General features: G+C 46.4%; 1 protein-coding gene across 2 annotated transcripts in view; it reads left to right on the forward strand.

Annotated features, from left to right (window-relative positions):
* The window catches only part of ADCY2 (adenylate cyclase 2), a 455,060-nt gene that overhangs the window by 262,058 nt on the left and 168,411 nt on the right, over positions 1 to 24,591 (forward strand). The window lies entirely within an intron of this gene.

Raw genomic sequence — 24,591 nt, forward strand, 5'->3', positions numbered from 1 at the left:
TCCACCTGACCTCCTCCCTCACCCTCTGCCCCCCACCCTTGCACACACACACGTACAATGTCCATTTTTCACCTACAAGCAAAATGCCCAATAGACTCTTCTAATCCTGGCAGAATTACTTGGACATCCCATGAAATGAAGGGCCGTTGCTGTGTATCTTGGTTTAGTGATGGTTTCATCTCTAGTGCATTATTAGCATCTTAATTTTTTATTGGTACAAAAAGAACCCATTATATGAAATGACTTTTTAAATATTTTCTGTTTGTTTGATGTATGAAATAACTTTTGTTTGGCAGTTTATCTTCTCCTACAAATTTATGAAAATATGTGCCAAAATAAAAAGTGAAAGAATTCTTCACTATCATAAAAAAGGTATTCTTATTCTTTCCTACTAAGGCTTTTTTTTACAATTTAATAAACCATTTTTAAAGAGGTTTTAAATTACAGAAAAGTTACATCGAAAGTGTAAGGGATTCTCATATACCCCACCCCTCCCCCTCCCGCCTCTTGCCCTATTAATAACTTCTTACAATTGTGTGGTGCATTTGTTACAGTGGATGAATAAGTATTGAAGCATTGCCTGTAATCAATCTATAATTGCCGTTGTGGTTTAGACTTAATTCCAATGCCCTCTGTTCCACCTCAATATTAGTCCTCCCCCCACCCTCTGGCAGCCACTGTCTTTATAACCTGCTCCTCCATTACTACAATATTGATATCTACTAAGGTTTTGTTTGTTTGTTATTTTTGTCTTTATTTTTTTAATGTTACATTCAAAAAATATGAGGTCCCCATATACCCCCCAACCCCCTCACCCCACTCCTCCCACAACAACAACCCCCTCAGTCATCATGGGACATTGATTGCACTTGGTGAATACATCTCTGAGCACTGCTGCACCACATGGTCAATGGTTCACATTATAGTTTACACTCTCCCCCAGTCCACCCAGTGGGCCATGGGAGGACACACAGGAAAACTCCAAGTCCTGAAAATGCTCCCACATCACATGTCTTCTTCCCACTCCCTACCCTCAGCAACTACCATGGCTACTTTCTCCACATCAGTGATACATTTTCTTCCATTACTAATCACAATAGTTCCAGAATAGAATGTTAGTAAGTCCACTCTAATCCATATTCTATTCCTCCATTCTATGGGCCCTGGGATAGTTATGTCCACTCCACCTCTATATCTAGAGGGTGCTTAGATTCCACTTGGTTGATGGATGCAATTCTCCTGCTTGCAGTTGTAGGTACTCTTGGCTCCCTGGTGTGGCGGTTGACCTTCTTCACCTCCCTGTTAGCTGGCTGGGGTAAGTCCAATAAACCAGAGGGTAGCAGTTGCAAGACTGTTGAGGCTCAGGGCCTGACTATCACATGGCCAATCCAGAGATTCAGGTCCCCTGAGTATACACTAAACCCCAGTGCCAACCACAGGTCCAGTAAAATCTACTAAGGATTTTAACATTAGTCACCTAGAATTGAGGACCAAAACAAATGCCCACCCCATTCTCTGAAATGGATCCTCTGCCCGAGGATCAAAGCAGAGTTCAGGGGGTCCATTGGTTCAGATGGACACAACCCACATCTTCCTTTTTCTCTCTCAGACAAAACCCAGATGCCAGAATCCCCAGCAGTTAAATCTCTTGCAAAATCATAAGACCCTGGAAAGGGGAAGCTATGTGTGAAGTGGACTGCAGCTGCCTGCAGCGGTGGAGGGATGGGAGGAGGTGAGCATTGGAAACGAGCACCCTGTGCAGAAACCCCTCTCCAGGTTTCCAGTAGAGAACACAGTTATCTTTTCCTCTTTGACATATGTCTTCTTCCAAAGCAAAGAGGTGTGTTTCAAAGAAGTCTGCAAAGGACTTTTTTCTCAACATGATGATTGCAGTGGCTTGGAGATACATATCCCAGAAAAGGATGTTCTTAATCTTAACCCGTCCCCATGGAAAGTGGACTTGGCCCAGTGGTTAGGGTGTCCGTCTACCACATGGGAGGTCCGCGGTTCAAACCCCGGGCCTCCTTGACCCATGTGGAGCTGGCCCTTGCGCACTGCTGATGCTCGCAAGGAGTGCCCTGCCACGCAGGGGTGTCCCCCACATAGGGGAGCCCCACGTGCAAGAAGTGCGCCCCGTAAGGAGAGCCGTCCAGCGCAAAAGAAAGTGCAGCCTGCCCAGGAATGGCGCCGCACTCACAGAGAGCTGACACAGCAAGATGACGCAACAAAAAGAAACACAGATTCCCATGCCGCTGACAACAACAGAAGCGGACAAAGAATACGCAGCAAATAGACACAGGGAAAAGACAGCTGGGGTGGGGGGAGAAATAAATAAATAAATAAATCTTAAAAAAAAAAAATCTGTTCCCGTGGGTGTGAACTCATCGTCAATAGGACATTTGGATGAGGTTTCATCAGCTAAGGTATGGCCAGGATGGGAAGCCTTATGGAGAAGGCTACGGAGGGAGAAGCCACCAGGAGTAGCTGGAAGCTGGAAATCAACAGAACCCGGCAGAGATAGAAGATGCCACCCTGTGCATGGTGTAGTGATAGAAAAGCCGAGGAAGCCCAAAGATTGCCAGCCAGAAGACCCCAGCTGCTCGAGGACAAAACCTAGCCTCTGGTGCCGTGAGCCAATAAATTCCTGTGGTTAAGCCAACCCTTGGTATGGCATTTGTTTAACAGCTGGAGAACTAAAACCGTGACTTCCCGTCATACCCAGCAAATGTACTTAGCTGGCGGACTGCTTTGGTCCTCTGGAAAGGAGATGGAGAACTGAAGTTTCTGTTCCTATACAGTACCCATCTCCTCTGTACCTGATTTTTTCCTGTTGATCAGATTCCAGTAGCCTTTTCTTGAGATTTTTGCACCCTTGGGCAGTGCTGTTCTTTGATACATTCACTTCATTTTTTTATAAGTTTTGTTTTATTCTTTGACCAGTAGAAAAAAAATTTTATATATATATATATATATGTATGTATGTATGTATATTTCCTGTTCACTTCTGTTGAGAACACACAACTAAGGTTCCAGAATCATAGTTTTTGTTAATCCTAAGTTTTCCAGATGCTTGGCTTCTCCATCTGAAAAACTAAGATGTATTTAATGCATGGAGCCTTTCAACATGCTAATCACTCAAATTCTAAGATGAAAGAAATAAATGCAATGTGCTTCAACTTTGGGAGTGTATGCTTGTCAGCATAGGTATAGCTTTTCTTCTTCTGCAGCTGCTCACCCTATTCAGTGCAGTTCCAGTAAAATAATATGTAATTATTTAGCTCTCCACCCAACAGTGCAATTTAAGATGAGATTTGGCATAAACCAAAGTATCTCCTCTGTGTATGGGGCTGTGGGAGTGTGTGTGTATGTGTGTTTAACTCTTTTCCTTTATTCAAAAATGTTATAATCCTCCATTTACTGTCCTTTGTTGGCTACTGCATTGTTTTCCACCAGCTTTGGAATGGAAACGACAGCAGTCTAGTAAAATTGATTCCAAAATCATTGCCTATTTCTCTATAAGCATGCTGAAACCTCCAACAGTTTGTGTTGAAACACACAGCTCGTGTTTCTAAGGGTTGTATTTGCCAGTTAGTCCTCAGATATCCAGGGCTTGTAACCGGAGACTTGTGGGATGGGGACATTGAGTTACTCATGATAAATAATGCCTTTGCTTTGAGCCAGCCCCACAGGAGTGAAGCAGTTTAAATGAAATGGTTTCATTAATCTAGTTCAATTTACACAAATTGGAACTTCCTAGGAGCACTTGGGAAAGTAGCTTTTACACTTCGAATCACGGTCCAGCCACACACGATGGTTCTGTGCTCACACAGAGCCTCCATTTAATATCCCAGCTCCCCGAGGTGTGTGCACAATTAACTGGCTATGGCATGAGGGCCAGCTAATCCTCTGTGAACACGGCTATTTATACAAATGTGGACACTGAGCTTCCCTGGGCTTCTGTGCTCCCACATCTGGCCTTGTTGACTGAAACCACAGGTAGCTATTGGGAAGGAAGGAACGGGTGTGGAGGAAAATGGGGGTGCGGGTCAGACTGTAGCTGAACCCCAATCTTTACGTTTCCATTCCTGCCCTAGCGCCCACCCCCCGGCAGTCCCTATGTGCAAAGCTCTCCCTCCTGCATGGGTCATCTCTCTCTCCTCTCTACTTCCCCTCTGGCATCTCATCAACCTCCCCGACTTCCCAGCTGACATTCCCAGCTCACCTGAGCCATCACCCCCAGTGAAGCCCCCCTGAGATGAATGGCAGGTCGTTGCACTCTGGACGCGGCAGCCTGTCTCAAAAGCGCACTGCCCTGCCCCTGAGCTCCCACTTGCCTGCCCTGCCCACGGGCCTGTGCTCCCTGAGGGCCCAGCAGCGGCTCCCCGTGGGGCCCTGCCTGCAAGATCAGGTCAGAAGGGACTGAGCGAGCCACAGGAGCCGGGCAGGTACAGATCCGAATTTCACCTGTGTGGTGGGTGGAGCTCCCTTGGGAGGCTTGGCTTGGGTCTGGCTCCAAAACACTTGCTTATCCTGAAGGAGACAGCTCCGGTCCCTGGAGGGGCAGACAACTGGCTGGAGACCTGGGAAACTAAGGAGCCAGGAGCAGAAGAGGGGATGCACTGCAGACAGGACGGAGGGGCTGTCCTGAGCAGAGGCATGAGCGAGGGGCTGGGGAGGCCTGGGTCTTCACGCTAGCTTTGCTCCCTTCACGTGGAAACAAGTAAGGGCGCGGCGGGCCACTCCCTCCACCTGTCTTAGGGGGTGGGATTCGGTCTTCCAGACACATCCTCAATAAGTCATCAGTGAATGAATGACATCCCGGGGGCCCTGGCAGCTATTTCCTTCTGCTTCTTGGGAACAAGCCCAGAGGGATTTGGGGAGGGGAGGCATGCTTCCAAGGCAGGGCACCTCAGGTTTTTATTGTGCACACACCTGGATAAAAAATCTTAACCGTGCACCTTAGTATGTGTACTTGCTTATACACAGTTATGCCAATACTTATGTACATTATAGAACAAACTAGAAGGAAGGGTAGACAAAGGTGCAAAAAATATCTTTAAATGATTTGCTTTTTAATTGTTCAGAAACACAGTAGACCTTTTTATTTCCTATTTTTTTGGTAAGAACATTTTGATTTCCTTATCATAGAAATTTGGGGTAAACAGTTTGCAAGAGAAGGCTTTTTAAGTTCTCTGCTTAAATTCAGTTCTAAAACTTGACTGTCATGGCCACATGATCCAGATGATGAACGGCTCAGTGACTGGGACACAGGAGCCTCATTTTTTAATCCAGTCCACACTCAGGCAGGAGTTTCGATGAAATTCAGCTGTTTGCTTCCCATCGTTCCTGATGTCAATACATTCTTCTTGTAAACAAGCCAGAAGTTATTATGTTTTTAATGTTTTAATGTGATCAAAACACACGGAAGTTTCATTTGGGAGATTTTTACCTAAACTGTAAATTCACTTTCTAAGGTGTGGAAGTGTACAAATATGAGGGTTTTATTGGGGGTGGGAGGAGGCAATAAAGTCCCATCAAGAAAGAACCAATTCCAAACACATGGTTTTCATAGGAGGTTTTCATATACAAATGTATTCACCTTCATTGTGTGCCTGACAATATTGCTTGGAAATGACAGATTGTGTGTGTATATATTCAAAAATATCCCCCAACTAGTATAATACCGGCATTTCTTTATCATGACAGGAAAGATCAGCAAATTTGGAACTCTTATAATTTTGGCAAAGAAAACTCTGCCTAGCTCCTCTTTAACTTTGACAATTTTTTAGTACCAAAAAAAAAAAAATGGTGATAAGAAAGTTCACCCTGTTATGAAGCTTCATATGGATTTTACTCTTTAGAGGCCTTATTTCTCCAGGTTAAAAGGCAACACCCAGGCCAGCCCTCTGCCCAGAAGTCTGTCTGCCCCTTCTGTATATGGGACGATGTCCAGCAGAGTCACCTAGAGAAGGTGCCACTTCAATCAAGATATTAAATAGTTCTTTAATTTCAGAAGAAAAACATAAACAGAGGTTCTAATGTTTTCTTCACATACCCCTGAGCCCCTATTCAAGGGAAAGTCGTGTTCCCAGCCCCACCCAGAAATCATAAGTTTACCCTCTGGAGTGCTCTCGATAGTGCCCCCCCCCCCCGAGGTCATGTCCACTTGGCACTTCAGAATGTGGCTGGCTTGGAAATAGGGTCTTTGCCTGTGTAACTGGATCATATCAGAATAGGGCCGACCCTAATCCAACACCTGGTGTCCTTACTGGAAAAGAGGAGGGTGCAGACACCCAGGGAGAAGGCCCTGGAGGTGGGGCAGAGCCTGGAGGGGTGTACTTGCAAGCCAAGGCACGCGAGGATTGCCGGGAGCCACCAGAAGCTGGAAGAGGCAAGAGAGCCCCCTGGCCCTCGGGGAGCACGGCTCTGCTGGTGCCTTGACTTTGGCCTCTGGGATGATTTAAGCTGCTGCACTTGTGGTCGGCTGTTGCAGCAGCCCCAGGAAGCCAAAGCCCCCCAAATAGGGAGCACACTTTCCCACCCTTTAGTCTACTACGGTAAATTTCATTAACGGATCATTAAATAAGTCGTACTGAAGGGAATGTGACTAGAAGGTATCAAGCAAAAAAAAAATGCCCCCAGAAACTTATCCTGGTCCTGACAGGGGACAAGGGCCTGCAAGTAGAGGTGGACAGAGCAGCCGCTTTTCCTGCCATGGAAAGTCAATGACCTGCGATGCCAATGACCTGAGATGCCTTGTCTCTCTGACAAGGGCCGAAGTACAGCGCTGGTGGCTGAGGGAGAGTGTGCATGCTCTCAGGGCCACTCCAATAGCCACCTCCTGGTAGTACTTGCTGCCTCACCAAACCAAGCCCCACCCTGGTGCTGTGGTCATCTTGCACCCCTCGATTTCCCTTCCCTGAAGCTCTGGATCTGCTGGTGCAGCAGCCACTTCTTTATACTTAGTGTATGAGTTTCCTTTTGCTGTTGTAACAAATAACCCCTTTATTCTCTCACAGTTCTGGAGGTCAGATATCTGAAATGGGTCAGCAGGACTTGATTTTCTTGCCTTTCCTGGCAGAGGCCACCCACATTGGCTTATGGCCACCCTCCAAGTTCAAAGCCAGAGATGTAGCATCTTCCAGTCTCTCCCCACTCCCTCCCTTTCCTTCCATCATCACATCACCTGTTCTCTGACTTTGCCCATCTTGTCTCCCACTTAGGAGGACTCTCATGGTTTCACTGAGCCCACTTGGATAATCCAGCATAATCTCCCCATCTCATAATCCTTAAGCACATGCACAAAGTCCCTTTTTCTACATAGAGTAACATATGCCCAGGATCCAGGACCTCAGACATGGCCATTATTCTTTTTACCATACCTAGCCTTGTCACTTTTAAGGATAAACATCAGTCTGGTGATAATGTAAAAGGCGTTGGTTCAGCTAGCACGCAATCAGCAAAACAAAAACATAAGCGATGACAGATTTTAGAGACTGTGATGGTGTCAGGAGGAAACTAGAACTCCTCAGGTGAGGGCATGATTGTTTCCCGGGCAAGCAAATGTTCAAAACTGAGCAGCGATCAGTGTTCTGGAAGCAGGAGACACTGGTGAATGTTTCGTGCTCTGTTGCAAGGGCACAAATAGAGTGCAGCTGAGATTCCTTCATCCAGCTGTTGCTAGTGCAGGTAACAGCTGTTGCCTCTCCCATGGCAGAGCCTGTTGCCAGGCTCAAATAAGCCGTCTCTCCCTCCCCAGACCTCCTGGCAGACAGTCGTCCTCGTGCTTCTTGGTCCCCAACCACCCTGCTGGCAGCACTGTGCTGCAGCTGCAGCGCTTTCTTGTGCTATTTTTAATTTATAGTACTTGGACTGTGTATGTTTTACTAATATTCCGTATGGTTTGGAACGCAGGCTATGTTAGTTCCAGAAGAGCTTTGCCCAGGAATTCTATTCCCTTATCCCCCAAAGCCACAAAGGTTGGAATGCTCTTCCCTGGCCCCACTTACCTGGATGGAGTCACTCCCAGATTACCCTAACAGATGGCATTCTCTGCTTGTCAGGACTGATTACAGAATTTCCTAGGAGACAAGATATTTATTTAAGTGCTTTTCAGAAGGCTATAAGAGCACAGAAGAGGTCCGAGCACTCAGAAGCAGTGTCAGAACCTTAGGAAGAAAAAGGAAATCAGTAATCATCACAGTTGGCTCAAGCCTTCATCAGCTCAAAGAGTGGCCTAAGGTGGTCATTTCCACACCTTGCTTCTTTAGGTCTCCAGTGAAATTCAGGGCAATGACTCAGCACAGTCACATATTCAGTTTGAATTAGCAAATAGCCAACCACATTTTAGTATCATCTTATAATAAATTCACTTAAGTAGGTATTAGAGTCCAGTAATCCAGTAGAGTTGGAGTCTAAGAATGTATTAATCTGTTTATATACTGCTTTTTATATCATTTGCAGAATTAGTAGTTGTGGCAATTTGACAATTTTTATAAATTCCAAAAAGAGAAGGATGTTTTTTTCTTTAGCTAATCCATGCCTGTGGGTGTGAGACTCCTTTGGATGGACTGTGTCAGTGAGGCATGACTCAGGTTAAGTCACCGCCCTCTTGTTGGGTCTATAAAAATGGAGACACAGAGGAAAAGGGAGCTCTGCCATATTTGATCTGGCCACGTGAGAGAGAAAAGAAGCTGCCACTTTTGATCCTGCAATGTGAGAGAAAGCCTTCCATGTCCACCTATAGCTGAACTCAAGGAGAGAAGCACCAAGAGGTTCAAAGAGCTGAGGCCCAGGGAAAGATGAGTCACAGCTGAACTCAAGGAGAAAGCAGAGCAGCCGAGACCAAGAGAGGAGGCCAGAAAGAGGCAAGCCTTATGCCTTTTGCCCACAGCTGAGCTCTGGGAGATTGTAGATTCTGGAAGGGAAGGCAGAAATCAGCAGCCATCTTGCTTCACCACATGGCCAGACAACAGTGGCTGACTTTGGTGAGAAAGCACCTCTGATGCTGTCTTTTTTTTTTTTTTTTTTTTTTTTTTGGTCTTTAGTTATTTTTTTAATGTTACATTAAAAAAAATATGAGGTCCCCATACACCTCCCACCCCTCTCACCCCACTCCTCCCCCCCATAACAACCTCCTCCATCATCATGAGACATTCATTGCATTTGGTGAATACATCTCTGAGCACTGCTGCACCTCATGGTCAGTGGTCCACATCATAGCCCACACTCTCCCACAGTCCACCCAGTGGGCCATGGGAGGACATACAATGTCCAGTAACTGTCCCTGCAGCACCACCCAGGACAACTCCAAGTCCTGAAAATGCCCCCACATCACATCTCTTCCTCCCACTTCCTACCCCCAGCAGCCACGATGGCCACTTTCTCCACACCAATGCCACATTTTCTTCGATTGCTAATCACAATAGTTCATGAATAGAATATCAGTAAGTCCACTCTAATCCATACTCTATTCCGCCATCCTGTGGACATTAGAATGTTTGTGTCCACTCCACATCTATATCAAGAGGGGGCTTAGATTCCACATGGATGCTGGATGCAATTCTCCTGCTTTCAGTTGGCTCCCTGGTGTGGTGGTTGACCTTTTTCACCTCCATGTTAGATGAGTGGGATAAGTCCAATAAACCAGAGTGTAGGAGTTGCAAGTCTGTTGAGGCTCAGGGCCTGGCTATCACATAGTCAGTCCAGAGATTCGGGTATACATTAAAGCCTAGCAACAACTACAGTTTCGGTAAAAGTAACAGGAGAGACTTGTGGACAAAGATCACATCTAAGTCCAGCTCCATCACACAGAAACACAAACTCCAAAGTAGGTCTGATGCTGTCTTGATTTGGACTTTTCACAACCTTGGAACCATAAGCATTTATCCCAAATAAGTCTCCTTTACATATAAAAGTTAACCCATTTCTGGTACTTTGCATCGGCAGCTCTTTGGCAATCTAAAACAGTAATAGTACCATGAATAAGCATCTATGAAATGCTTACAGTGGACAGAGTTCAGTACCCAGCTTTCAGATAGATACAGATTCAACCATAAAAAAAGAAAAATGGAGGGAGGGAGAGAGGAAGGGAAGAAGGAAGGAAGGAAGTTGGCTTATAAACCAACACTGACCCATTTCTCAGGCATTCTTCATAATGGAAAGCGTAAGTGAGATGGTCAAAAGCACTTTTCCCAGAGGGCTCTGGCTACTGTCACCAATTCTTGGCCAATGTGGCAGCCAGACCCATGGCCCTGGGTGCTTTCCCTGTATTAGGGTTCCTGCCCATTGTAACATCCCACTTTTAGGAGCCTAGTGCCCAGGCTCTAACCCCCACCAAGGGACCTTGGGAATGTGGTTTTACCTGAAAGATCTGTAGTTTCTACATTGCTGCACATATCCATTAGGGTTCTCTGGAGAAATAGAACAGGATACATGTATATTTACATATGTTCAGAGATTTATTTTAAGGAGTAAGTTCATGTGATTGCGGAGATTGGCAAGTCTGAAAATCATAGGGCAGTCTGGCAGGCTGGAAGTTCTCGTAAGCATTGATGTAGCAATTTTGAGTCTGAAATCCATGTGGGTCAACAGGCCAGAGACTCAGAGAGGAGTTGATATTGTAGTCTTGGTGTAGAATTTCTTCTTCCACTGGAAACCTCAGTTCTTTGCTCTTAAGGCCTCCATTGATTGGATGAAGCCCACTCACATTGGTGAGGGTCATCACCTTTTCTCAAAGTCAACTGATTGTAGATGCTAATCTCATCCCCACAATACCTCCTCAGGCACCATAACCTCACCAAGTCGACCCATTCAGTTAATCATCACAGTGGATCTGCAGAAAGTCCACAATGGGGGAAGGTATTAAGCATGTTTCCTTGGGGTTCTTAGAAAGGGCCTAGCATGTGGCTCACTAATGCCTACCCGTTTTACTAATCCTGATTCTTAAATGTTGGTCCTTCTGGAAGACAAACTGGAGCTTCCATAAGACATAGTCCTACATGAGGTTCTTGGGGCAGGCCCATATACTCTGGCTCAGGATTCTGGAAAGAATGACCCGGAGATCATGTCATCGACAACCCATGAGGAGCTTGCTTTGCATCTCTCAAGACTTACTCTCAGAAGGAAATGTGTGCTCTGCACAATTATTTGGGTATTCTTCTCCTAAACTGGGAATTGCTGTTGTGGTAGTAGGGGAGGAATATGAAGCAGCCTGGTCTGGACGATGTACTCGCAAGTGTGACTCCTTGGAGAGGCATCTGCCTGAACTAGTTTGCCCATTCCTTGGAGCCAGAGCTGGAGGCTTCCAAGTTTAGTGTGCCAAGGCCTCCTTGTAAATTTGAAATAGGTTTTCAAGGTAAAAGTAGCAGATTCTATTTATGGAAACCACTAAAATTGAGGTTATATGAACATTTCAAAAGAATCTCTTTGTAAAGCTTCTAATAAAAACATTTATTGGAAAGAGATGGAGCAAAATAACCTAAGGGACATAGCCACAAATTGTTCAATCTGAAAAAACATGTGAGTTTTTCCTCACTGCTCAATTGAAAACTCATTTTTAACATTTTACTTCAATAGTAAAGGGCTATTTCTGTTCTCCAGAAAGACTATTTCTTTCAAAGACAGACCATAAAGAAAGACTTTCATTTTAGGCAACTGGAATGAGAATCTCCATGCGCTGGAGTACTGGTCTACCACTAGCCCTTTCCCCTTTCCTTTTGCTTCATTGAAAGGCAGTGCTTGATCTAGGTGTGCCCTAGAGTGGTCCTGACTGTCCACCAACGTAGTTTACCACATGGCAGCTGAAACTTTCACCTTAGCCAGGGTTGGCCTGCAGTTTGGCATGCTCAGAAACTTAATTTGTCAGTCTATGAAGCAGGCACCTCACCTGCAGAAGCAGACTAACATGCTCATAGAAACCAATGCCTACAAAGCCGACAGCAAATTATTTATCAATTTGCACCGAGAAACCCAAGTGTCACTTAAGGAATACACCCCTATCTTCAGATCAGACCATACTCCCCATGTTGGAGGTCCACTTGTGCTCATAATCTTGCCTCCCCAGGCAGGAATCAGAACTAGATGAGCTGGCAGGATTGCTGCAAGGAATTGTGTCGCCAGGACTCCCTGGGCCATCGTCCTCCACTGCTGAGGCCCATGGATGTCACACTGTGCACACGGTCAGTTCAGAGCCTGTCCATCCTCGCCCTTGGACAGCTCCCTGAGATATGCCAGCATGGGCCTCTCCTGCTCCTGTTTCTTTGTGTCTCAAGTGCTGCCCAGCTCTGGTCTGCTGCTCTCTGGGCTCCAATAAGCCCTTCTGTGGGACCTTCTCTTCAGATGGCTGCTGTGGGTCTATTTACGTTTGCTTCGTCGTTTAATTCTTAGGGAAAAGTCTTTTATTCTTTTCTGCAAGTTTTCAGAGGGGGAGGCACCGCCTCGTTGCGTGCCCATGAGCTGCCTACGCAGTAAAGATGTGATATTGTGTGCATGTAATATCTCGGCTGTCAGGGAGGAAAGGAACTAGCATTCATTTGGCGCCCACATTATGCCAGGGACGTTTGATGCTTTCATTAATAACATCAATGAGAACATGCAGGGTGGGTGGAGTTTGCTTTAGTTTGCAGTTCTGCTATGTGACATCCCAAATTCACAACTGTGTGTAACTCCGGATTGGAATTTCAGTCCCTGTCGTGGGATCTAAACGTCCTGCTCTCACTCCCACGCCACGGAGCCTGAGAGCCAGGCCACCCTGGGCCTCTTTGCACTTACTCTTTGCCTGCCTGCGAAGGCTGCTCCTGGCCGCCTTACCCCAGCTGCATCCTCTCCTGCTGGGGGGCCACTTTCACTGATTCCATTCCCTGGACGGTCGATCTCCATCCTCGTCCCCCAGTTCTACCTGGAACATAACTCAAATGAAACAGCTGCCTGAGTCTATGACGAGTGTGTGTTTTATACCCAAGATTCTCTAGGTAGACTAGGGGTTCCTGGGGCAGACTTGCATCCAGTCTAGCGCTTCATCTCCACTAGCTAGCACAGTTCTGGCACAGGAGAGGGTAAGTGAGTATAGATCAGGAGATGGATGGAAGGAAGGAAGAAAGGAATAATTCAGGTATGAATTAAAGAGCTGCTCGAAGCAGCATGTGGCAAATATTAAGCAATCTCAAAGGTTGTCAGAAGGGGAATGGTTTATTGTGTTAGCTCCCAGGCTTTTTGTATTTCCCTAATGAGGAAAAGTTTAGAAGCACACAAATAAAATATGAGGAAGCGGATTTGGCTCAATAGCTAGAGCGTCCGCCTACCATATGGAGGGTCCAAGGTTCAAACCCAGAACTTCCTGACCCATGCGGTGGGCTGGCCCATGCACAGTGCTGATGCGCACAAGGAGTGCTGTGCCATGCAGGGGTGTGCCCCGCAGGGGTGTTCCCCACATAGGGGAGCCCCACATGCAAGGAGTGCGCCCCATGAGGAGAGCCGCCCAGCACGAAAAAAGTGCAGCCTGCCCAAGAGTGGCACTCAACACGTGGAGAGCTGACGCAGAAAGATGATGCAACAAAAAGAGACACAGATTCCGAGTGACAGTGACAAGGATACAAGTGGATACAGAAGAACACACAGTGAATGGACACAGAGAACAGACAACTGGGGTGGGGGCGGGGAGGGTAGAGAAATAAATTTTTAAAAAATCTTTAAAAAATATGTATTGATATAATGGCAGAGATGATTTTCATGGCTGGGAAGGAAAAACATCAGGGCCTTCCCTTTGGTATTCCCCTTTCATTTTCCAGAATAGAGAAGAGTTTTCAACAGTGATCCCATGACCCACTGTCAAGCCATCAGCTTAAAGGGACTTCAGAACAAGAGAGCTAGTTTTTTTGGTAGCTGTTCATCTGCTCCTAAACTCCACCAAATACTTCTTTTTTAAGTAGCTACTTCTCAATATTTATTGTATGATTCATTGAGTTTTCCTTATAATTTTTTTTTTTAACGATTTATTTTTATTTATTTAATTCCCCTCCCTTCCCCCGGTTGTCTGTTTTCTGTGTCTTTTTGCTGCGTCTTGTTTCTTTGTCCGCTTCTGTTGTCGTCAGCGGCACGGGAAGTGTGGGCGGCGCCATTCCTCGGCAGGCTGCTCCCTCCTTCACGCTGGGCGGCTCTCCTTATGGGTGCACTCCTTGCGCGTGGGGCTCCCCTACGCGGGGGACACCCCTGTGTAGCACAGCACTCCTTGCGCACATCAGCACTGCGCATGGGCCAGCTCCACATGGGTCAAGGAGGCCCGGGGCTTGAACCACGGACCTCCCATGTGGTAGACGGACGCCCTAACCACTGGGCCAAAGTCCGTTTCCCTTCCTTATAATTTTAACAATAGTATTCTCTTTTTAAAATAATAAAATAACATGTCAAATTCTTGTCCGCAGTAAAGAATCCATTCTCTTGACTGGAATGAATATGCTCTGTACTCGTGTAGGTAGTCAAGTAAAGTAACAATCTTATATTTACAATTTTGTATATCATTGGCTCCCACTAATTAAAACTAATACAATCAGTTCTCATTATTCACATTAGTTATGTTCTGTAAAGTGACCATGAACACTGAGTAAACAAACCTCAAACCATTTCTCTACAGGAAACACAGGGTTTAGTTCTTGTGAGCCACTGGGCACAATGTAGTCATCAGTCAATCAATGCAGGCGGCGGACTTGGTCCAGTGGTTAGGATGTCCGTCTACCACATGGAAGGTCCAAGGTTCAAACCCCAGGCCTCCTTGACCCATGTACAGCTGGCCCATGCACAGTGCTGATGCACACAAGGAGTGCCCTGCCACGCAAGGGTGTCCCCCACATAGGGGAGCCCCACATGCAAGGATTGCACCCCATAAGGAGAACCGCCCAGTGCGAAAGAAAGTGCAGCTTGCCCAGGAACGGTGCTGCACACATGGAGAGCTGACACAACAAGATGACGCAACAAAAAGAAACAGATTCCTGTGCCTCTGACAACAACAGAAGCGGACAAAGAAACAAGACGCAGCAAATAGACACAGAGAACAGACAACCGGCGTGGGAGAGAAGGAGAGAGAAATAAATAAATAAATAAATCTTAAAAAAAAAAATTAGTCGATGCAAAACCTTGTTTTATATGTGGTTTCTGTTTAAAGACAGTTTTCCTAATATACATTGCTAGTTAATTAACAAACTCACAGTTAACAGCACTATAACTCATGCCTGAACGAGACTTGTTTAAAACTTATTTTCTCTGTAAGGCACATCACCACCTTCTTATGTTTAGGAACACTAGACCACACTTCAGCACTACACTTGTGGGCCCTTTTAAACAGTGACATCACTAACAAAAAGCACAAAAATGAAACCAAAACAAAACTTGGAACTAGATATCCAAAAACAGGTTGCCTGTTTACAGTATGAGAGCTAAAACAAGAAGACAGAACATTGCTTTCTTCAACCTCAGCTGGAAATGCATGCATCCAGCAACTCAATATTTCACTGCTCAGCACGTTCCTGCAAATAAGCATGAGAACACCTTGAGTGTGGATTCTGTTGTTATAAATAAATTTGAGTAAGTAGGAAAATTCACAATGCAGAACCTGCAAATGAAGATGATTGAATGGAAAATTATTTTTATTACCTTCCACTAGCTAAATGAATTTCAATGAAGTATTCTGTGAGTTGTGAAGGCTATTGAAAGTGAAACCATCACTTCCTTAACCTTCCCCATCTCTTGGAAATATCAAGATGTGTTCTGTTGGTCAGGTAGACATGACACTGTTCACTCAGTACCCAGGGATGGGGAGATGGTGCTCCGGCAACCTAGCTTGAGCTCTCTAGACTGCTGCTTCTCTCTTTACTTGTGGCTCTCCTTCTGTACCATTTCTCCAATGATTGTCCAACTTCTCTAAAGGAAATGATGTGTTTATTAATCACCCGAGATTTCTACTTAAGCAGCTCTTGTAATGAGATTTCTCCATCACCTATGTGCTTTATCATTTAAGCTGTCTGAAACCATGTGTCCTTGAGCGAGCACTAGAAATCAAGAAGATAAGATGGAGAAGTAATAATAATAAAAATAAGCACACAGTTGAAAAATAATGATCTAGAAAAAAGGGTACTTTTTAACTGTAGAAAGAAAAGAATATGAACTTGTGCTATAACTAGAAGTTTTGTCCCAGATTTTTATCATTTTATTTCCCGTCACCTGAGATCAGCTTGTCCCTGGTTTGCATCTCTTTGATTTCTGAATCAAACTTTGGAAAACATTTTGATTCATCTGTTTTTTGACAGAGTGATATTATTAGAAAATTTGCTACACATTAAGATGTATGTGTTCATAAGAGAAAATGGTTGTTTCACTTCTATTTATTCTAGTAATTTCCCAAAGATAGAGTGATACAGAGCAAAATTCAGTGAAAAGCGAGTCTATTGAGTGGTTTTCCTACTTTGTGACCCACTCATGGAAGATGATGTTCAAGTGAGGTTGGTATATTCAAGAGAGAAATGGAGGAGGATTTATGTTTAGTATTAATTACACAACTGAGAAACAGTTCTCTCTGTCAAAGTGCCGCTTTAAAAACTCTGCATTGTTCATAGGGTTTGTGGTAAAGACATCCATGACAGCATATGAATCAAACTAATTGTAACTTTTACTTGGTTATGAAAAAAAAATGACATGTGCGTTCTTCCAAATTAAGTCTTTTGCATACAAATTACCAGTTGCCACCTAAATCAAGCAACATGTGTTCTGAATTCTAGCTGCTAGAGAATTAGCTATCAAATTGGGAAAAGAGATGCTTTTGTTTGCAGCTAAACTCAAGTTGACTTTTTTTTTCTTTATCTAAAAATAAGTGCCACAGAACTCTTGATTCATGAGCTTCTCCTGAGGGAGGGATGTTCAGATTGTTCAGTTCAGCCCTTTCATCATTAGGTGAGGAAAAGGAGAAGCCCAAAAAGAGGCTCTTGGTCTCCATCCAAGTGTCAAGTGCAGTGACCTTTGTTTTTTTAAGATTTGTTTTATTTATTTATTTCTCTGCCTCCCTTCATTGTTCTGCTCTTGCTGTCAGCACTCTGTGTCTGTTCGTTGTGTGCTCTTCTTTTTAGGAGGCACCAGAAACCAAACCCAGGACCTCCCATGTGGGATGGAGGCACCCAATGGCTTGAGCCACCCCCATTACTGTTTGTTGTGTCTCTCATTGTGTTTCCTCATTGTATCTCTTCATTATGTCATCTTGTTGAGTCAGCTTACCATGCCAGCCTGTCACATCAGTTCACTGTTTTGCTCATCTTCTTTAGGAGGCACTGGAAACCAAACCCGGGACCTCCTGTGTGGTATAGGGGAGTGTCCAACTGCATGAGCCACATCTGCTTCCCTGCAGTGAACTTTTCATGCACCATCATCCTGAATCATGCTTGCAAGACGGCCACCTCACTGTCCACCAGTCACTTAACTTTAGGGCACTGCCAGGTCCACACACGAACGCCATCATGGCACAAGGAAACACCGACACCTGATTTCCATCCAGATTGATTGACCACAAAGTCCATGTTCCCAAACACTGTACTCTCCTGCCTCCACTAAGACATAGTGATAACTTGGGAATTATTCTTTTCCAAGGCAATATGGCTTTTATTGTCAAATCCAGAGCCCCAAGTAACATATGTACAGATTATGGAAATGATGGTAAAAAATGTCCTTTGGATAAAGGAAATAGTCTTTGGTGCCTTTATTTTGTTTTAAAGATTTATTTATTTTATTTCTCTCCCTTTCTTCCCCCCCTCCCCAACCCCAGTTGTCTGTTCTCTGTGTCTATTTGCTGTGTGTTCTTCTGTGACCGCTTCTATCCTTATCGGTGGCACAGGAATCTGTGTTTCTCTTTGTTGTGTCATCTTGTTGTGTCATCTCTCCATGTGTGCGGCACAATTCCTGGGCAGGCTGCCCTTTCTTTCGCACTGGGTGGCTCTCCTTACGGGGCACACTCCTTGCACATGGGGCTCCCCTACGCGGGGGCACCCCTGCGTGGCACGGAACTCCTTGCGAGCATCAGCACTGCGCATGGGCCAGCTCCACACGGGTCAAGGAGGCCTGGGGTTTGAACCACGGACCTCCCATCTGGTAGACAGACGCCCTAACCACTGGGCCAAGTCCGCTTCCCTGTTGCCTTTATTTTACTGGTCAGTGACAGTTTTGATGTTTCTGTGATGCCTCTCAGGGTGATTTTTTTCAAGAGACCTTTCTCTGCACCAGGAGTCATCCAGCTACAGCCTTGAACCAAATCTGGCCTGCCACCTGCTTTCATGTGGCCTCATGAGCTGAGGAAGATTTTTACATTTCCAGAACATTGAGATACCATCAGAAAAAGATAATTTTATGACACATGAACACTATATGAAATTAAAATGTCAGTGTCCATCAATTAAGTTTTACTGCAACAGAGCCGTGCTCATTCGTTTATGCATTGTCTAGGGCTGCTTCCAGCCGCAATGGTGGGATTACGACAGAGGAGGCAGGGCCTCGGAAGCCTCAACTGTTTCCAGCGCAGCCCTGCCTACCCTACCGTGCATTCTGTACATAAGAGTGCGGTCCCACAAGAGGCTCTTCCCACTCTTTTAACCCCACCTTTTACTTTGAGGCTACAAGTGCCCGGAGATGGCAGTGGGGGGAGGCAGGATGGGTCAGGAACTTAGAGAAGAGATGAGACTTCGAGAATATTTCAATAAGGGGGTGTCAGCAAAGCAGGACTTGGCGGTGCCGCGGCGAGCACGCACCTGCAGCGCAGGTGGCCTCCGTTCTGACTCTCAGCCCCTAGGGCCCAACCAGGTGCAGACACCTTAGATTTGGGTCCTGTTGTCTCCTGTTTGTTCAGCACAAAATAGCCCTAAGAGGCCTTTTTCAGTCACCCTGGATGATGCAGATGCAGATAATTCCCAGAGGGCTAGATTTATACTCTTAATGACCAACCATCCCATCACAGACTTCAGTCTTGAGTGTCTTCACTTGCCGGGGCCACGATGACAAAGGCCACACACTGGTGGGCTTAAGCAACAGGAATTGGCTGTCTCATGATTTCATGGCTAGAAGTCCAAAGTCAAGGTTTGCACGAGCCCGCTTTCTCACCTTTCTCACAGCGATGGGAGGCTCTGGTGCCGGCTTGCCGCAACCCTCGGCGGCCCCTGGCTTGCGTCTCCACCTCCATCCCTTAGCCATATGCCCCATTGTCGGTTTCTTCTGATTTGCCTCAATGTCTTCTGCTTTACGGATAAGGGAGTAATTATGGATTAATCATACGGATTCAGGCCCACCCTGACATAATCCGAATCAGTTAGAATCTTTGAAGATCCCACTCACAATTGAGCCCACACCCTAACTGATAATTGTATCTTCAAATCCCATTTACAAACGGATTCGCGCCCGCTGACTGGGAGTGAGGACTTGAACGTGGCCGTTGTAGGGATGGTTCGATCCCCAGCCTTAAGCAAAGCCGCATGTCCGAAGCCTGCACTGTCCAAGACGGGCAGTGAAACGAGTCAAGAGCAGATCTCCCGGCCTCGGCAGCCTTGACCTTGAAGCCAGCCTCATTCCTGTTGTGCAGGACCTACCTGTGTGCTGAACAGCTTCCCTGCCCTCAGCCCGCCACAGGCCAGTAGCACATACCACCAGCCCACCCCCATAACGACAGCCCCCACGTCTCCAGACAGTGCCACAGGTCCCTGGGAAGGCATTCGAAGCAGGGAGGGCAAAATCTCCCCACTTGAAGCCACTAGAGCTTGGCCGGGCAGCAAAGCTGGGCAGGAAGTGGAGCAGCAGAATGGGTGGTAGCCGGAGGCCGAGGGCAGCTGCAGAGCAGAGGGGTGTAGCCTGGAGAACGTTTCCAGCGTCCCGAGATCGGCCATCAGGCCGCTGGTCCCGAGCCCGGGGCTTCCTAACCCGCTTGATACACCTCCATCAGCGGGATACACAAGCACTCTTGCCCCTCTGGTGACCCACAGGACAAGGAAAAACGGGAAGGTGGGGGAAGGGCAGGGTGGTCTCCATGGGTGCAGGACCCTGCCTTGCAGGGCACCCAAACCTTAGTCTCCGGATCTCAATGCCTCTGTCTCTGGACAGACCTTGACCTTGGGGGTGGATCGATCCTCTCTGCTTATTGTGGCAATGGCAGGTTTTTGTACTTTTTTTTCTTAATTTATTTGGAACTGACTAGGAACACCCTTTAGAGTAGCCAGTAGACCATACTTGCAGCATGGGAGGCAGGCTTGTTTCCCCTCCCAGCTAGAGTCTTGGGTGGGGGCCAGGCGCTTTCCTGCAGGTAGAGAAGGTGCAGGTGGGTGGGGAGAGCTCAGGGGGGCTGCAGCTGGCTTCCCCGGAGAGCCACTGTCCCGAGTGTGCACGTCCCCAGAAGCAGCTGTGTCGTGGGCCGTGGATGACACACCCAGGGCTCGAAGCCATCGCCCAGGCTTGATGTCTTCCCTTGCAGGGAGAGACGAAATCTCATCACCTCCGTGTCCACCCTGCAGTGATTTCCACTAGGCCTTGGTCAGAAAATGAAATCGTTGAGGATACCGTTCAATCCACTAGACTTTGTCCACTTAGTGAAGCTGCTCGGGGCTGGGGACAGGGGAAGGGGCACAGTGAAGAGCCAAACCCATACCGCTTTCCACCCAGCTTTTGAAACTCCTTCTCAGTTTGGCCTTTGTTTTTTGAAGTTTGTGATATGGGGCCCCATCCCTCCTTTGCATTATTGCTATAAGTGATAGTTTCTTTGTTGCTTTTTATACATTTTGACTTTTTTTGTTAAGGAGCAAGAGAGGGAAGCTCTATCTTATACATTTAATATGTCTCCTTCATTTGACTACCAGTTTTACTTTTTATGTTCTTACAGTTAAGAGCAAACAGAGCCATGATTATGGGTCACCTGGTAAGGTAGTACACAGCTAGAGTTGTAAAGGTTGTGTAAGTAAAATGAATCTCCCTCCCCTCAAGAGAGTAGGACTAACTGGGGGAGCCAACGTAAGTGAAGGAGTTAGAGAGTAATTTAGTAAGTGGGTATTGCTGTGAAATAAATTGTACTTCAGAGAGAAGAACGACGCACAGGCTCATCAAAGGAGACTTTGCGGTCACAGAGGCTTACCTAGAACGGGCTGCCTGGGCACCAAGCGTCCCTCCACCCCTCCAGTCACAAGAATTCCTCTAAGCCCCACAGATCTTTGAGGAGAATTAGGAAGCAGGTCAGTGAAGGAAAAGGTAAAGCAAATGCAGAAGGTACAAAACCCAAACTATCACAGGAGAGTATGCAGGGAGGAATTAGCAGATCCAACTCTCGGGACTGTTTGTTATCTTTATTTATTTTTTTTAATAAAGATTTATTTCTCTCCCCTTTTCCCCTCCCCCAGTTGTCTGCTATCTGTGTCCATTCGCTGTGTGTTCTTCTGGGTCTGCTTATATTCTTGACAGCAGTACCGGGAATCTGTGTCTCTTTTTGTTGCATCATCTTGCTGCATCAGATCTCCATGTGTACAGTGCCACTCCTAGGCAGGCTGCACTTCTCTCATGCCGGGCGGCTCAAAGCGGGGCACACTCCTTGCGCATGGGACTCCTTACATGGGGGACACCCCTGCGTGGCACAGCACTCCTTGCACACATCAGCACTGCGCGTGGGCCAGCTCACCACACAGGTCAGGAGGCCCTGGGTTTGAACCCTGGACCTCCCACATGGTAGGTGGATGCTCTATCCATTGAGCCAAATCTGCTTCCCTGTTATCTTTCTTGAAATAACCATTTCAGTAGTTAATAGATAATTCTATTTCATTTTTCAAATTTATGTTACTTTGAAACATTATTCCTTATTCCATTGTTTAGCAGCATTTGGTAAAGGGTGAGTGAAGATCAGATATTTTGCGTTACTTTCACAATTTTGATGAAAAACGAGTATGAGGTCTGAGTTCCATCTATTGAATTCAAAGTTTTGGTTACTTCTTTTAAAGATCTTCTGCTCTATCGTATGCAAAGAACATCTTGTTTTGGGCAGTGTGGTACAGTGCATTTTTATCAGCTACAGAGTATATTTTAGTAAAATCACTAAGTGGAGAACAGAACATTCTCAAATACTTCAATGGATCTCTTAAATGTGAATCATGAAACACATCTGAGAATGCCATTTAATTAATTTCCTCATTTCCCTTCAAAATTGTTCATTAGAAGACATCTCCAGTCCTACCCGATTTGGTTGCCTTTTATTTTCTTGACAAAAGCCAATATTCATTGCGGCGGCTTGCTCGGTCGGTAGAGGTGGGGTCTGGCTGCGGACGAGGGGTCGGTCCAGCTCTGGACGAGGGGTCGGTCCCACTTGGGACGAGCGGTTGGTCTGGCAGCAGACGAGGGATCGGTCTCACAAGGGGTTGCACGGTTCGGCTGACGGGGTTGCCCAGCGAAGCCGGGGACAAAGAGGTCGCCCGGAGAAGCAGGCGACGAAGGGGTCGCCCGGAGAAGCAGGCGACGAACTGGGGACAAGGGAGGCCAGGCCCTTGTTGGGGGCTCTCAGGACTGGAGGGCGCACGGCAGAAGAACTACCACGGAGACAAGGTAAACACGCAAGTCCACTTTATTGAGGGAGAGGCAACAGTTTTAAAGGGGCTGGGGAAGGCTGATTGGTCAAAGCCACGCCCTGTTCTGATTGGTTGCCGGCGAAAGGTCAGTGGGCGGTACTGGATGGGGGAGGGGTGGTGGTTAGGGATTGGCTGTCGCTGTTGCTGGGGGAAGGGGCAGGGTTTAGGGATTGGTGGCTGCTGTTGCTGGGGTGGAGGGCAGACTGGATTTTTCCGCCCACGCCTGGCTGTTGGCTGCTGTCGGGGGGAGGGAAAAGGGCAGACTGGATTTTTCCGCCCACGCCTGGCTGTTGCTGCTGTCGGGGGAGGGTAAAAGGGCAGCCTGGAATTTTCCGCCCTGCGCCTGTGCAGGGAGAAAGAAGAAGAAGGGTGCCGCCCCACAAGGCATCGTGTGGCGCCATCCGGGAGGAGGGGCAGCCGCGGAAGCATGGCTGCCGAGAAGGGGAGACCCGAGGGCACTCTGCGCCCATGCCGAGCTCCCTTCAGGGGTGGCGGTGAGTCCGACCAGCCACCCTATTATGGGGGCAGTGGCTTGGCCTGCCGCGGCTGCTCCCCCGCCAGGCCAGCAAACCACACTTCAGCCCGAGGGGTGACCGCAATTCATTTTATTTAAAAAATTGTTTCTGTGAACATTTGTATGAATTTGCATTGAAAATATTCTTGAAATAAATTGAAAGAGATTACTTGCATCAATAGGCAGCTGGTTTGAATCCCATTGTCTATCTTGTTTGATAAGAAATGTCTATGGAGTATCTAGCAAGTGTCCATTTGAGGTAGAAGCCCAAGGATAAGAGTAGTGATAAAGAATGAAGGTCCAGAGACATTTGTCTCATTCCTGCCTGCTGAGAAGCCAGTCCTCCTTGCTGCAGTTCAGCCCGGAACAAGCATTTGGACACAAAAGAGCAAAAGAAATGTACGTCAAGTGCAGAGCTGGACACAGGATGAATTCCTGGAAGGTCAAATTGGAATCCAAGTTCACCGAGGCTTGACTTGAACTTGGGGTTCCTGGAGTTGCTGACTCCTAGGTCTTCTCATGAAACCTAAGCTTCCAGGTCTACTGAATAAATTACTTAACCCTTGGATCCACCAAGTCCTGAGAACCAATATTGGAAGAGTTTGTCATCCAAGCTGTGTTAGTTAGAAAATATGGCCCCATATTTGCATAATATGACAAAATTAAAAGATATGCACACACACACATATATAATCTACTCATACATGTCTATGTGATAAATCCCTATGTAATTTCTTTTTCTGGAGAAAATCACAAGTTTTAAACAATTATCAAAAAAAAAAGCTATACAGAATCCCTCATCTTCTGCCCCACTCAAGTAGCCTTCCCATTTCCTACAGACACCTTGCAGATGGAAAAACATGTAAGTAAAAGAGACGACAGAAATGTAGACAGGGGCCTCTCAGGCTACAAGGAGGACACCAAAGGCCAAGAAGGCTACAAGGTTCACCTACTGTTGACTCAGTGGGTGGCAGAGCTCAGGCCAGAAGAATGTTCTCCTTGACATCTGTCTTTGAAAAATCAGACCCTTTAATGAACTGCCAGCAAAAGTCTTATTCAATGTGTCATGAGTCATTCATTCACTCATTCATACATTGCATTCATTCATGCATCTATCTGACAAATCTTTAAATGTCCACCCTGGGCCAGGCACTGTCTTCCATACTCCTTGCAAGGAATATAATAACAGAGAAGGTTGGTCTGGGTACACCAACACCTCCAGCTTTGGGAAGTAAACAGGTGATTTCAGTAGAGTTCAAGGCCATAGTAAGTGTGATCATCACATGCTAAAATATTAATATCATAGGACACATAACCCATTGGGATGGGGAAGGCAGAAGGCAGCTCTCAGAGAGAAGTGGTTGGAGGAGGTATATCAGATTAGAAACCTGCCTGTAGACTTGGTAGGCACAACCTAAGCTAAGGTAGAGGAGCATGGGTGGGCAGATGTGATGGGGCCAGTGGTCC

This window comes from Dasypus novemcinctus, chromosome 2, assembly GCF_030445035.2.
Source record: "Dasypus novemcinctus isolate mDasNov1 chromosome 2, mDasNov1.1.hap2, whole genome shotgun sequence".
Classification (NCBI taxonomy): Eukaryota; Metazoa; Chordata; class Mammalia; order Cingulata; family Dasypodidae; genus Dasypus; species Dasypus novemcinctus.